The following is a 15,000-nucleotide window of genomic DNA, read 5'->3' as shown; positions in this document are numbered from 1 at the left end:
TGCACGAACTCACCGCTGAACCGACTATGCGGAACGATTTATTATTAATAACATCCTCATTTATGAATCCGAACGTGCCAAAACCATATAGGAGTATTAAGAATACAATGCTCTAACAGGTCTGATCATTATTTTAATGGGTTATCAGTCATTGTTTCACCGAACCGACTATGCGGAGCGATTTCTTATTAATAACATCCTCATTTATGAATCCGAACGTGCCAAAACCATATAGGAGTACTAAGAGTACACTGCTCTAACGAGTCCAATCGTTTTTGGAATGGGTTGTCAGTCATAGTTTGACCGAACCGACTATGCCGGTGGGACTTAGTCGTGCACGAACTCACCGCTGAACCGACTATGCGGAACGATTTATTATTAATAACATCCTCATTTATGAATCCGAACGTGCCAAAACCATATAGGAGTATTAAGAATACAATGCTCTAACAGGTCTGATCATTATTTTAATGGGTTATCAGTCATCGTTTCACCGAACCGACTATGCGGAGCGATTTCTTATTAATAACATCCTCATTTATGAATCCGAACGTGCCAAAACCATATAGGAGTACTAAGAGTACACTGCTCTAACGAGTCCAATCGTTTTTGGAATGGGTTGTCAGTCATAGTTTGACCGAACCGACTATGCCGGTGGGACTTAGTCGTGCACGAACTCACCGCTGAACCGACTATGCGGAACGATTTATTATTAATAACTTCCTCATTTATGAATCCGAACGTACCAAAACCATATAGGAGTACTAAGAATACACTGCTCTAACGAGTCCAATCGTTTTTGGAATGGGTTGTCAGTCATAGTTTGACCGAACCGACTATGCCGGTGGGACTTAGTCGTGCACGAACTCACCGCTGAACCGACTATGCGGAACGATTTATTATTAATAACATCCTCATTTATGAATCCGAACGTGCCAAAACCATATAGGAGTATTAAGAATACAATGCTCTAACAGGTCTGATCATTATTTTAATGGGTTATCAGTCATTGTTTCACCGAACCGACTATGCGGAGCGATTTCTTATTAATAACATCCTCATTTATGAGTCCGAACGTGCCAAAACCATATAGGAGTACTAAGAGTACACTGCTCTAACGAGTCCAATCGTTTTTGGAATGGGTTGTCAGTCATAGTTTGACCGAACCGACTATGCCGGTGGGACTTAGTCGTGCACGAACTCACCGCTGAACCGACTATGCGGAACGATTTATTATTAATAACATCCTCATTTATGAATCCGAACGTGCCAAAACCATATAGGAGTATTAAGAATACAATGCTCTAACAGGTCTGATCATTATTTTAATGGGTTATCAGTCATTGTTTCACCGAACCGACTATGCGGAGCGATTTCTTATTAATAACATCCTCATTTATGAATCCGAACGTGCCAAAACCATATAGGAGTACTAAGAGTACACTGCTCTAACGAGTCCAATCGTTTTTGGAATGGGTTGTCAGTCATAGTTTGACCGAACCGACTATGCCGGTGGGACTTAGTCGTGCACGAACTCACCGCTGAACCGACTATGCGGAACGATTTATTATTAATAACTTCCTCATTTATGAATCCGAACGTACCAAAACCATATAGGAGTACTAAGAATACACTGCTCTAACGAGTCCAATCGTTTTTGGAATGGGTTGTCAGTCATAGTTTGACCGAACCGACTATGCCGGTGGGACTTAGTCGTGCACGAACTCACCGCTGAACCGACTATGCGGAACGATTTATTATTAATAACATCCTCATTTATGAATCCGAACGTGCCAAAACCATATAGGAGTATTAAGAATACAATGCTCTAACAGGTCTGATCATTATTTTAATGGGTTATCAGTCATTGTTTCACCGAACCGACTATGCGGAGCGATTTCTTATTAATAACATCCTCATTTATGAATCCGAACGTGCCAAAACCATATAGGAGTACTAAGAGTACACTGCTCTAACGAGTCCAATCGTTTTTGGAATGGGTTGTCAGTCATAGTTTGACCGAACCGACTATGCCGGTGGGACTTAGTCGTGCACGAACTCACCGCTGAACCGACTATGCGGAACGATTTATTATTAATAACATCCTCATTTATGAATCCGAACGTGCCAAAACCATATAGGAGTATTAAGAATACAATGCTCTAACAGGTCTGATCATTATTTTAATGGGTTATCAGTCATCGTTTCACCGAACCGACTATGCGGAGCGATTTCTTATTAATAACATCCTCATTTATGAATCCGAACGTGCCAAAACCATATAGGAGTACTAAGAGTACACTGCTCTAACGAGTCCAATCGTTTTTGGAATGGGTTGTCAGTCATAGTTTGACCGAACCGACTATGCCGGTGGGACTTAGTCGTGCACGAACTCACCGCTGAACCGACTATGCGGAACGATTTATTATTAATAACTTCCTCATTTATGAATCCGAACGTACCAAAACCATATAGGAGTACTAAGAATACACTGCTCTAACGAGTCCAATCGTTTTTGGAATGGGTTGTCAGTCATAGTTTGACCGAACCGACTATGCCGGTGGGACTTAGTCGTGCACGAACTCACCGCTGAACCGACTATGCGGAACGATTTATTATTAATAACATCCTCATTTATGAATCCGAACGTGCCAAAACCATATAGGAGTATTAAGAATACAATGCTCTAACAGGTCTGATCATTATTTTAATGGGTTATCAGTCATTGTTTCACCGAACCGACTATGCGGAGCGATTTCTTATTAATAACATCCTCATTTATGAGTCCGAACGTGCCAAAACCATATAGGAGTACTAAGAGTACACTGCTCTAACGAGTCCAATCGTTTTTGGAATGGGTTGTCAGTCATAGTTTGACCGAACCGACTATGCCGGTGGGACTTAGTCGTGCACGAACTCACCGCTGAACCGACTATGCGGAACGATTTATTATTAATAACATCCTCATTTATGAATCCGAACGTGCCAAAACCATATAGGAGTATTAAGAATACAATGCTCTAACAGGTCTGATCATTATTTTAATGGGTTATCAGTCATTGTTTCACCGAACCGACTATGCGGAGCGATTTCTTATTAATAACATCCTCATTTATGAATCCGAACGTGCCAAAACCATATAGGAGTACTAAGAGTACACTGCTCTAACGAGTCCAATCGTTTTTGGAATGGGTTGTCAGTCATAGTTTGACCGAACCGACTATGCCGGTGGGACTTAGTCGTGCACGAACTCACCGCTGAACCGACTATGCGGAACGATTTATTATTAATAACTTCCTCATTTATGAATCCGAACGTACCAAAACCATATAGGAGTACTAAGAATACACTGCTCTAACGAGTCCAATCGTTTTTGGAATGGGTTGTCAGTCATAGTTTGACCGAACCGACTATGCCGGTGGGACTTAGTCGTGCACGAACTCACCGCTGAACCGACTATGCGGAACGATTTATTATTAATAACATCCTCATTTATGAATCCGAACGTGCCAAAACCATATAGGAGTATTAAGAATACAATGCTCTAACAGGTCTGATCATTATTTTAATGGGTTATCAGTCATTGTTTCACCGAACCGACTATGCGGAACGATTTATTATTAATAACTTCCTCATTTATGAATCCGAACGTACCAAAACCATATAGGAGTACTAAGAATACAATGCTCTAACAGGTCTGATCATTATTTTAATGGGTTATCAGTCATCGTTTCACCGAACCGACTATGCGGAGCGGTTTTTTCTCAATTTCTACCGAAAAAAAAAATTTTTTATACACGAATTCATTTATCATCATTTTAAACGTGTTTTACAACTTTTTGGAAAATCGATTTTTTCACGCTAAGTTTTACCGCACTCTCGAATTGGCACGTTCGGATCGCGCGTTAGCATCGTAAGCGCCCGTGCGTAACGGCCGGCGTCGCCGACCATCCGGCCGGCCGTTCGGTACCTGTATGGGAGACGACGGTCCGAACATACCGGACGATGGGGCAGCGTCGTTCTCCGCCAAAAGTTACCGCGGGTCAAAAAGACCCAATATACGTATAAGCGGAACTTTGGCAAGTACGAATAATCGTTGCTAAAATGCATCGATCTGACATAAACTAGAATTATGTTCAAAGTAAAATTAATGAAATTTTACACGAACTGAAGGTGTCCTAAGGCAAAATTTCTCTCGTACGAAAGACTAAGTATTTTTACTTCGATACTTTCGTACCATGAGAAATGATATGAAATGGCAATTGGTGGTGCATGGAAATATGACGAACGACAACGTAAGTTGGGAAGTTCGTAAAATTTTTAAAGTAAAAATCGACTTTTGAAAAGTTGAGCAAAAATCGCACTTTTTCACTATAAGGTTCAGTGCGTAAGAGCCGGCGTCGCCGACCATTTGGACGGCCGTTCGGTATCTATATGGGAGACGACGGTCCGAACATACCGGACGATGGGGCAGCGTCGTTCTCCGCCAAAAGTTACCGCGGGTCAAAAAGACCCAATATACGTATAAGCGGAACTTTGGCAAGTACGAATAATCGTTGCTAAAATGCATCGATCTGACATAAACTAGAATTATGTTCAAAGTAAAATTAATGAAATTTTACACGAACTGAAGGTGTCCTAAGGCAAAATTTCTCTCGTACGAAAGACTAAGTATTTTTACTTCGATACTTTCGTACCATGAGAAATGATATGAAATGACAATTGGTGGTGCATGGAAATATGACGAACGACAACGTAAGTTGGGAAGTTCGTAAAATTTTTAAAGTAAAAATCGACTTTTGAAAAGTTGAGTAAAAATCGCACTTTTTCACTATAAGGTTCAGTGCGTAAGAGCCGGCGTCGCCGACCATTTGGACGGCCGTTCGGTATCTATATGGGAGACGACGGTCCGAACATACCGGACGATGGGGCAGCGTCGTTCTCCGCCATAAGTTACCGCGGGTCAAACAGACCCAATATACGTATAAGCGGAACTTTGGCAAGTACGAATAATCGTTGCTAAAATGCATCGATCTGACATAAACTAGAATTATGTTCAAAGTAAAATTAATGAAATTTTACACGAACTGTGAAGGTGTCCTAAGGCAAAATTTCTCTCGTACGAAAGACTAAGTATTTTTACTTCGATACTTTCGTACCATGAGAAATGATATGAAATGGCAATTGGTGGTGCATGGAAATATGACGAACGACAACGTAAGTTGGGAAGTTCGTAAAATTTTTAAAGTAAAAATCGACTTTTGAAAAGTTGAGCAAAAATCGCACTTTTTCACTATAAGGTTCAGTGCGTAAGAGCCGGCGTCGCCGACCATTTGGACGGCCGTTCGGTATCTATATGGGAGACGACGGTCCGAACATGCCGGACGATGGGGCAGCGTCGCTCTCCGCCAAATGTTACCGCGGGTTGAAAAGGACCCAAAGTGTGGTAAAAAGCAGAACTGTGGCGAATGACGAGAAGTAACTGATGTTAAAATACATCGAATAATACATGCTAAGATTACGTCCCCAAAATAAAGTTATATAAAATTTTGCAAAGCAAAATAGAGGTGTCCTAAGCAAAAATGTGTCTGCCGTATGGAAAAAAGGCAAAGTTTATAGAAATTTTTCTGGACTTCGGCACGAGACACACGAGATATATACTTAGATCGTACTAATAAAGAGAGAGGTGTTCTGAGGAAGGCCAGACACCTCTCGTACGAATGCGAGATACATGTTTATTTCGCGACTTCGTACAACTTTGTGAGAATTAAAGAACGAAGGTTGAGATATGCGACTCGCACAACAAGATGTGGACGACGAACATCTGCGAAAGCAACGAAACGCAAAGTTTCTAATACAAGAAGTGTCAGAAATATATGATCTCTCCGTGGTCTATCCTCAGTATCTATGTCCACGATGTTACAGTGGAACATTACGATTTGAGGAGAAAGGCCCCTAATAAAAGTGTTGGAGAGATCAAATTAATTATAAGTTTGAGAGTGTGAATGAGGTTTTAACATCACACTTATAAATTATATTATATTATAATATTAATATAATAAATAATAGTTGATTATATTATTAGACATAATAATATATATATTATATAGAGAGCGAAAGTGTGAAGAAAAGGGTGAAGAAGGGGGGGGAAAGGCAAGGAAAGTAAGTGAGAGGAGAGGAAAAAAAAATTTTTTTTTTGTTCCTCGTTCGCGCGAAGCGCGAAGAAAATTTTTTGAAAGCAATACGCCGTTGGACTTAGAAAAAAAATAGAAAGGCACGCGCGCGCGCGTAGAGAAAAAAATAAAGCCATGAGCGCCGGCGGACTTAAAAAAATAAATCTCATAACGCGGCTGAGACTTCGAAAATGCTAAGTACTACACGGGCGGATGTTAGAAAGACGGAAAGCAATACGCGGCCAGGACATTGAAAATGAGAAAGCAATACGCGGCCAGGACTTTGGAAATGAGAAAGCAATACGCGGCCAGGACTTTGGAAATGAGAAAGCAATACGCGGCCAGGACTTTGGAAATGAGAAAGCAATACGCGGCCAGGACTATGGAAATGAGAAAGCAATACGCGGCCAGGACTTTGGAAATGAGAAAGCAATACGCGGCCAGGACTTAGAAAATGTAAACGACGCACCGAACCGACTATGCGGAACGGAGTTTCGTCGATAACTCGAACAATTGCGCACCCGAACGTGCCAAACTGGTACAGGAATGCTAGAAATACGTTACTTTATCTATTCTAAGCATTAATTCAATAGGTTGTCAGTAGCCGATCCACCGAACCGACTATGCCCGGGGGACATAGTCGCGGTTGCGCTCCGTACCGAACCGACTAAGCGGAACGGAGTTTCGTCGATAATTTCTACCATTTTGAATTCGAACGTACAAAAACGTTATGGGGGGAAATAGAAATCCGTTACAGTATCGATTCTAAGTGTTTCTTCTATGCGTTGTCAGTCATCGGTTCACCGAACCGACTAAGCGGAACGGAATTTTATCGATAATATCTACAATAGTGGATCCGAACGTGCCAAAACGGTATAGGAATGCTAGAAATACGTTACTGCATCGATTCTGAGCATTAATTCAATAGGTTGTCAGTAGCCGATACACCGAACCGACTATGCCGGGGGGACATAGTCGCGGTTGCGCTCCGTACCGAACCGACTAAGCGGAACGGAGTTTCGTCGATAATTTCTACCATTTTGAATTCGAACGTACAAAAACGTTATGGCGGTAATAGAAATCCGTTACAGTATCGATACTGAGTGATTTTTCTATGCGTTGTCGGTCATCGGTTCACCGAACCGACTAAGCGGAACGGAGTTTTGTCGATAATATGTACAATAGTGGATCCGAACGTGCCAAAACGGTATAGGAATGCTAGAAATACGTTACTGCATCGATTCTGAGCATTAATTCAATAGGTTGTCAGTAGCCGATCCACCGAACCGACTATGCCGGGGGGACATCGTCGCGGTTGCGCTCCGTACCGAACCGACTAAGCGGAACGGAGTTTCGTCGATAATTTCTACCATTTTGAATTCGAACGTACAAAAACGTTATGGCGGTAATAGAAATCTGTTACAGTATCGATACTGAGTGATTTTTCTATGCGTTGTCGGTCATCGGTTCACCGAACCGACTAAGCGGAACGGAGTTTTATCGATAATATCTACAATAGTGCATCCGAACGTGCCAAAACGGTATAGGGACACTAGAAATACGTTACTTTATCTATTCTAAGCAATAATTCAATAGGTTGTCAGTAGCCGATCCACCGAACCGACTATGCCGGAGGGACTTGGTCGCACTCGGACGGTCCACCGAACCGACTATGCGGAACAGAGTTTCGTGGATGATTTCTACGATATTGAATTCGGACGTACCAAAACGTTCTAGCGGCAATAGAAATCGGCTACGGCATCGATTCTAAGTGTTTTTTATATGCGTTGTCAGTCATCGGTTCACCGAACCGACTATGCGGAACGATGTTTCTCCGTTAATTTCGACATTTATGAATCCGAACGTGCCGAAACGGTATAGCGGTGCTAGATATACGTTACTTTATTGGTTTTGAGCAATTTTTATATAGGTTGTCAATCATCGTTTCACCGAACCGACAATGCGGAATGAAAAAATTTCGATAATTACGTTAATAATGAATCCGAACGTGCCAAAGTGGTATAAATGTTCTAGCAATACGTTATTCTATAGGTTTTGATCGTTTTTTATATATGTTGTCAGTCATCGTTTCACCGAACCGACTATGCCGGAAGGACTTGGTCGTGCTCGGACGGCCCACCGAACCGACTATGCGGAACGAAAAATTTTCAATAATTTTGTTATTTATTAATCCGAACGTGTCAAAGCGGTATAAATCTTCTAGTCATACGATATTCGATAGGTTTTAATCGTTTTTATTATAGGTTGTCAGTCATCGTTTCACCGAACCGACTATGCGGAATGAAAAATTTTCGATAATTTCGTTAATTATGTATCCGAAAGTGCCGAAACGGTATATCGGTGCTAGAAATACGTTACTTTATCGGTTATGAACAATTTTTATACAGGTTGTCAATCATCGTTTCACCGAACCGACTATGCGGAACGAATAATTCTCAATAATTTTGTTATTTATGAATCCGAACGTGCCAAAGTTGTATAAACGTTCTAGTAATACGTTATTCTATTGGTTTTAATCGTTCTTAGTATAGGTTGTCAGTCATCGTTTCACCGAACCGACTATGCCGGACGGACTTGGTCGTGCTCGGACGGCCCACCGAACCGACTATGCGGAACGAATAATTTTCAATAATTTTGTTATTTATTAATCCGAACGTGTCAAAGCGGTATAAATCTTCTAGTCATACGATATTCGATAGGTTTTAATCGTTTTTATTATAGGTTGTCAGTCATCGTTTCACCGAACCGACTATGCGGAATGAAAAATTTTCGATAATTTCGTTAATTATGTATCCGAAAGTGCCGAAACGGTATATCGGTGCTAGAAATACGTTACTTTATCGGTTATGAACAATTTTTATACAGGTTGTCAATCATCGTTTCACCGAACCGACTATGCGGAACGAATAATTCTCAATAATTTTGTTATTTATGAATCCGAACGTGCCAAAGTTGTATAAACGTTCTAGTAATACGTTATTCTATTGGTTTTAATCGTTCTTAGTATAGGTTGTCAGTCATCGTTTCACCGAACCGACTATGCCGGACGGACTTGGTCGTGCTCGGACGGCCCACCGAACCGACTATGCGGAACGAATAATTTTCAATAATTTTGTTATTTATTAATCCGAACGTGTCAAAGCGGTATAAATCTTCTAGTCATACGATATTCGATAGGTTTTAATCGTTTTTATTATAGGTTGTCAGTCATCGTTTCACCGAACCGACTATGCGGAATGAAAAATTTTCGATAATTTCGTTAATTATGTATCCGAAAGTGCCGAAACGGTATATCGGTGCTAGAAATACGTTACTTTATCGGTTATGAACAATTTTTATACAGGTTGTCAATCATCGTTTCACCGAACCGACTATGCGGAACGAATAATTCTCAATAATTTTGTTATTTATGAATCCGAACGTGCCAAAGTTGTATAAACGTTCTAGTAATACGTTATTCTATTGGTTTTAATCGTTCTTAGTATAGGTTGTCAGTCATCGTTTCACCGAACCGACTATGCCGGACGGACTTGGTCGTGCTCGGACGGCCCACCGAACCGACTATGCGGAACGAATAATTTTCAATAATTTTGTTATTTATTAATCCGAACGTGTCAAAGCGGTATAAATCTTCTAGTCATACGATATTCGATAGGTTTTAATCGTTTTTATTATAGGTTGTCAGTCATCGTTTCACCGAACCGACTATGCGGAATGAAAAATTTTCGATAATTTCGTTAATTATGTATCCGAAAGTGCCGAAACGGTATATCGGTGCTAGAAATACGTTACTTTATCGGTTATGAACAATTTTTATACAGGTTGTCAATCATCGTTTCACCGAACCGACTATGCGGAACGAATAATTCTCAATAATTTTGTTATTTATGAATCCGAACGTGCCAAAGTTGTATAAACGTTCTAGTAATACGTTATTCTATTGGTTTTAATCGTTCTTAGTATAGGTTGTCAGTCATCGTTTCACCGAACCGACTATGCCGGACGGACTTGGTCGTGCTCGGACGGCCCACCGAACCGACTATGCGGAACGAATAATTTTCAATAATTTTGTTATTTATTAATCCGAACGTGTCAAAGCGGTATAAATCTTCTAGTCATACGATATTCGATAGGTTTTAATCGTTTTTATTATAGGTTGTCAGTCATCGTTTCACCGAACCGACTATGCGGAATGAAAAATTTTCGATAATTTCGTTAATTATGTATCCGAAAGTGCCGAAACGGTATATCGGTGCTAGAAATACGTTACTTTATCGGTTATGAACAATTTTTATACAGGTTGTCAATCATCGTTTCACCGAACCGACTATGCGGAACGAATAATTCTCAATAATTTTGTTATTTATGAATCCGAACGTGCCAAAGTTGTATAAACGTTCTAGTAATACGTTATTCTATTGGTTTTAATCGTTCTTAGTATAGGTTGTCAGTCATCGTTTCACCGAACCGACTATGCCGGACGGACTTGGTCGTGCTCGGACGGCCCACCGAACCGACTATGCGGAACGAATAATTTTCAATAATTTTGTTATTTATGAATCCGAACGTGCAAAAATTGTATAAATGTTCCAGTAATACGTTATTCTATAGGTTTTAATCGTTTTTAATATAGGTTGTCAGTCATCGTTTCACCGAACCGACTATGCGGAACGAATAATTTTCAATAATTTTGTTATTTATGAATCCGAACGTGCAAAAATTGTATAAATGTTCCAGTAATACGTTATTCTATAGGTTTTAATCGTTTTTAATATAGGTTGTCAGTCATCGTTTCACCGAACCGACTATGCGGAACGAATAATTTTCAATAATTTTGTTATTTATGAATCCGAACGTGCAAAAATTGTATAAATGTTCCAGTAATACGTTATTCTATAGGTTTTAATCGTTTTTAATATAGGTTGTCAGTCATCGTTTCACCGAACCGACTATGCGGAACGAATAATTTTCAATAATTTTGTTATTTATGAATCCGAACGTGCAAAAATTGTATAAATGTTCCAGTAATACGTTATTCTATAGGTTTTAATCGTTTTTAATATAGGTTGTCAGTCATCGTTTCACCGAACCGACTATGCGGAACGAATAATTCTCAATAATTTTGTTATTTATGAATCCGAGCGTGCCGAGGTGGTAGAAATGTTCCAGTAATACGTTATTCTATAGGTTTTAATCGTTTTTAATATAGGTTGTCAGTCATCGTTTCACCGAACCGACTATGCCGGAAGGACTTGGTCCCGGTCGGACGGCCTACCGAACCGACTATGCGGAACGAAAAATTTTCAATAATTTTGTTATTTATGAATCCGAACGTGCCAAAATTGTATAAATGTTCTAGTGATACGTTATTCTATACGTTATAATCATTTTTAATATAGGTTGTCAGTCACCGTTTCACCGAACCGACTATGCGCAATGAAAAATTTTCGATAATTTCGTTAATCATGAATAGGAACGTGCCAAAATGGTATAAATGTTCTAGTAGTGCGTTATTCTATACGTTTTAATCATTTTTAATATAGGTTGTCAGTCACCTTTTCATCGAACCGACAATGCGCAATGAAAAATTTTCGATAATTTCGTTAATTATGAATCCGAACGTGCCAAAATGGTATAAATGTTCTAGTGATACGTTATTCTATAGGTTTTAATCGTTTTTTATATAGGTTGTCAGTCGTCGATTCACCGAACCGACTATGCCGGTGGGACATTGTCTCGCATCAGACGGTCCACCGAACCGACTATGCGGAACGAAAAATTTTCAATAATTTTGTTATTTATGAATCCGAACGTGCCAAAATTGTATAAATGTTCTAGTAATACGTTATTCTATTGGTTTTAATCGTTTTTTATATAGGTTGTCAGTCATCGTTTCACCGAACCGACTATGCGGAACGAAAAATTTTGGATAATTTCGTTAATTATGAATCCGAACGTGCCAAAATGGTATAAATGTTCTAGTAGTGCGTTATTCTATACGTTTTAATCATTTTTAATATAGGTTGTCAGTCACCTTTTCACCGAACCGACTATGCGCAATGAAAAATTTTCAATAATTTTGTTATTTATGAATCCGAACGTGCCAAAATTGTATAAATGTTCTAGTAATACGTTATTCTATTGGTTTTAATCGTTTTTTATATAGGTTGTCAGTCATCGTTTCACCGAACCGACTATGCGGAACGAAAAATTTTGGATAATTTCGTTAATTATGAATCCGAACGTGCCAAAATGGTATAAATGTTCTAGTAGTGCGTTATTCTATACGTTTTAATCATTTTTAATATAGGTTGTCAGTCACCTTTTCATCGAACCGACAATGCGCAATGAAAAATTTTCGATAATTTCGTTAATTATGAATCCGAACGTGCCAAAATGGTATAAATGTTCTAGTGATACGTTATTCTATAGGTTTTAATCGTTTTTTATATAGGTTGTCAGTCGTCGATTCACCGAACCGACTATGCCGGTGGGACATTGTCTCGCATCAGACGGTCCACCGAACCGACTATGCGGAACGAAAAATTTTCAATAATTTTGTTATTTATGAATCCGAACGTGCCAAAATTGTATAAATGTTCTAGTAATACGTTATTCTATTGGTTTTAATCGTTTTTTATATAGGTTGTCAGTCATCGTTTCACCGAACCGACTATGCGGAACGAAAAATTTTGGATAATTTCGTTAATTATGAATCCGAACGTGCCAAAATGGTATAAATGTTCTAGTAGTGCGTTATTCTATACGTTTTAATCATTTTTAATATAGGTTGTCAGTCACCTTTTCACCGAACCGACTATGCGCAATGAAAAATTTTCGATAATTTCGTTAATTATGAATCCGAACGTGCCAAAATGGTATAAATGTTCTAGTGATACGTTATTCTATAGGTTTTAATCGTTTTTTATATAGGTTGTCAGTCGTCGATTCACCGAACCGACTATGCCGGAGGGACTTTGGTACGTTCGGACTCGGCACCGAACCGACTATGCGGAGAGATTTTTGCTCAATTTTTTGAAAAAATATAAATATTTTCTCGATTCTTGTATGTTATTTGGACGTATACTGTTATTTGTTACTCGTTTATTACGTTAGAAATTCGTTTGGTATTTATTTTGGCGAGAAAAGGAAAAAAAATTTTTTTTCGATTAATTTTGTCATTAAATTTCGTAAAATAATTGTTAAAACATCGTCCGTATACTTTTTAGCGTGTTTGACAACTTTTTGAAAAATCGATTTTTTCGCGCTAAGTTTTACCGCACTTTCGAATTGGCACGTTCGGATCGCGCGTTAGCATCGTAAGCGCCCGTGCGTAACGGCCGGCGTCGCCGACCATCCGGCCGGCCGTTCGGTACCTATAAGGAGACGTTCGGTCCGATCGTACCAGACGGAACAGAGTCGGGCGCGTGGCTATTCTATGACCTCGGTTGAGAACTAGTCCACCGCTCCTCGTGCGTAACTTCGTGTTGCCTCGACTGTTCGTGTTCTCGGTATCGATGCAGGATTTTCTCCACACTGCATTGTCGCGTGTCGGCGTCTAAGACCAAATGGCACATATGCGACGAACCTTTAACATGAGGCTGGTGACTCGTATGCACTTTGGTGTGTACGTTGTACTGACTCAAGCGGCACAGGCTACTAAAAATTAAAAAGGGATAGAATATAAAACCGACCGTTCTAAAACGGGCCAAAAAAGGTTTTATAAAATTTATTTTAAAAATGAATTAGATAGTGGTGTTGAACGAACTTGTTCGTTACAACGCCTTCAGTCGAGAGGCTAAAAAATTTTGAAACGGAATATTTATTCCGAAATTCAGAAATGATATTACGTCCCCTTAATGTTTTGTGCGTCTCGAACGCCTAAATATTTTCTCGATGCGCGAGAAAACTTCTTCTTCGCGGAGAGTTTTTCGGTACGATGAAGTAAAATATTAAATAAATGCTTCACTATACGTACAGCGCAGAGATATTGAAACGAAATAATATGTAACTATGACTCGTAAAAACGGTTTCTGAAATGGAAACTTCTTCCAAAGTGAAGAGTTTTCGGTACGGGTGATTTCTCGATATTACATCGAGTTTTCGCTTATACGTACAAAAAATATTATTACGGTGTGTATCGTAACTATGACACGAAATTTTGAGAGAGAGAAAATAAAAATTTGGGTGGATTTGTAAGAATCGATGTGCCCAGCGCGAGCTAAAATTCTCTGTGTACGTGCTTGCTCCGATTTGTTTTTTTCGAACAGCATGTCCGTTGTACGCGCTATCACGGTACGTTCAGCACGCCACTTGTACGCGCTAACCTTTATCGGTGTGTCTTAAATAAAATACCAAAGAGAGTTGAAAGGAGAGAATAGAAGAGAGAGTTTGGAGGAACAAAAATTTAATATGACTGAAAAACACATGAGAGAAGAACCAAATAAAAAAAGGGAACGTTTAAGCTGATATTGGTTCATCACAAAAAAATGGTATTTATGAAAAAGGCGGAAAGAACACCGATATTGTGGAGGTTCAATACGGAGCGTGTGTGGTTTACGTGCTTATACCGTTTCGATGTAAAGCGTGAAAGCGGGTGTACGTGCTTCCAAAATTTCAACGGATACACACTTTCCGGCACGGAGAGAGTTTTAGCGGGATTTTCTTTTACGCGCTTCTTCGATATCCACGACGAAAAGAGAGACTAAAAACGGAGGTTTCGTATCGATATATGCCTAGCGCGAGCTACCTTTGTACGTGCTTCCTCTTGTTCGTTTTTCGAACAGCATGTCCGTTGTACGCGCTA

The sequence above is a fragment of the Megachile rotundata genome, unplaced genomic scaffold, assembly GCF_050947335.1.
Source record: "Megachile rotundata isolate GNS110a unplaced genomic scaffold, iyMegRotu1 scaffold0114, whole genome shotgun sequence".
Taxonomy (NCBI): Eukaryota; Metazoa; Arthropoda; class Insecta; order Hymenoptera; family Megachilidae; genus Megachile; species Megachile rotundata.
Note: the sequence above shows the minus strand (reverse complement) of the source record.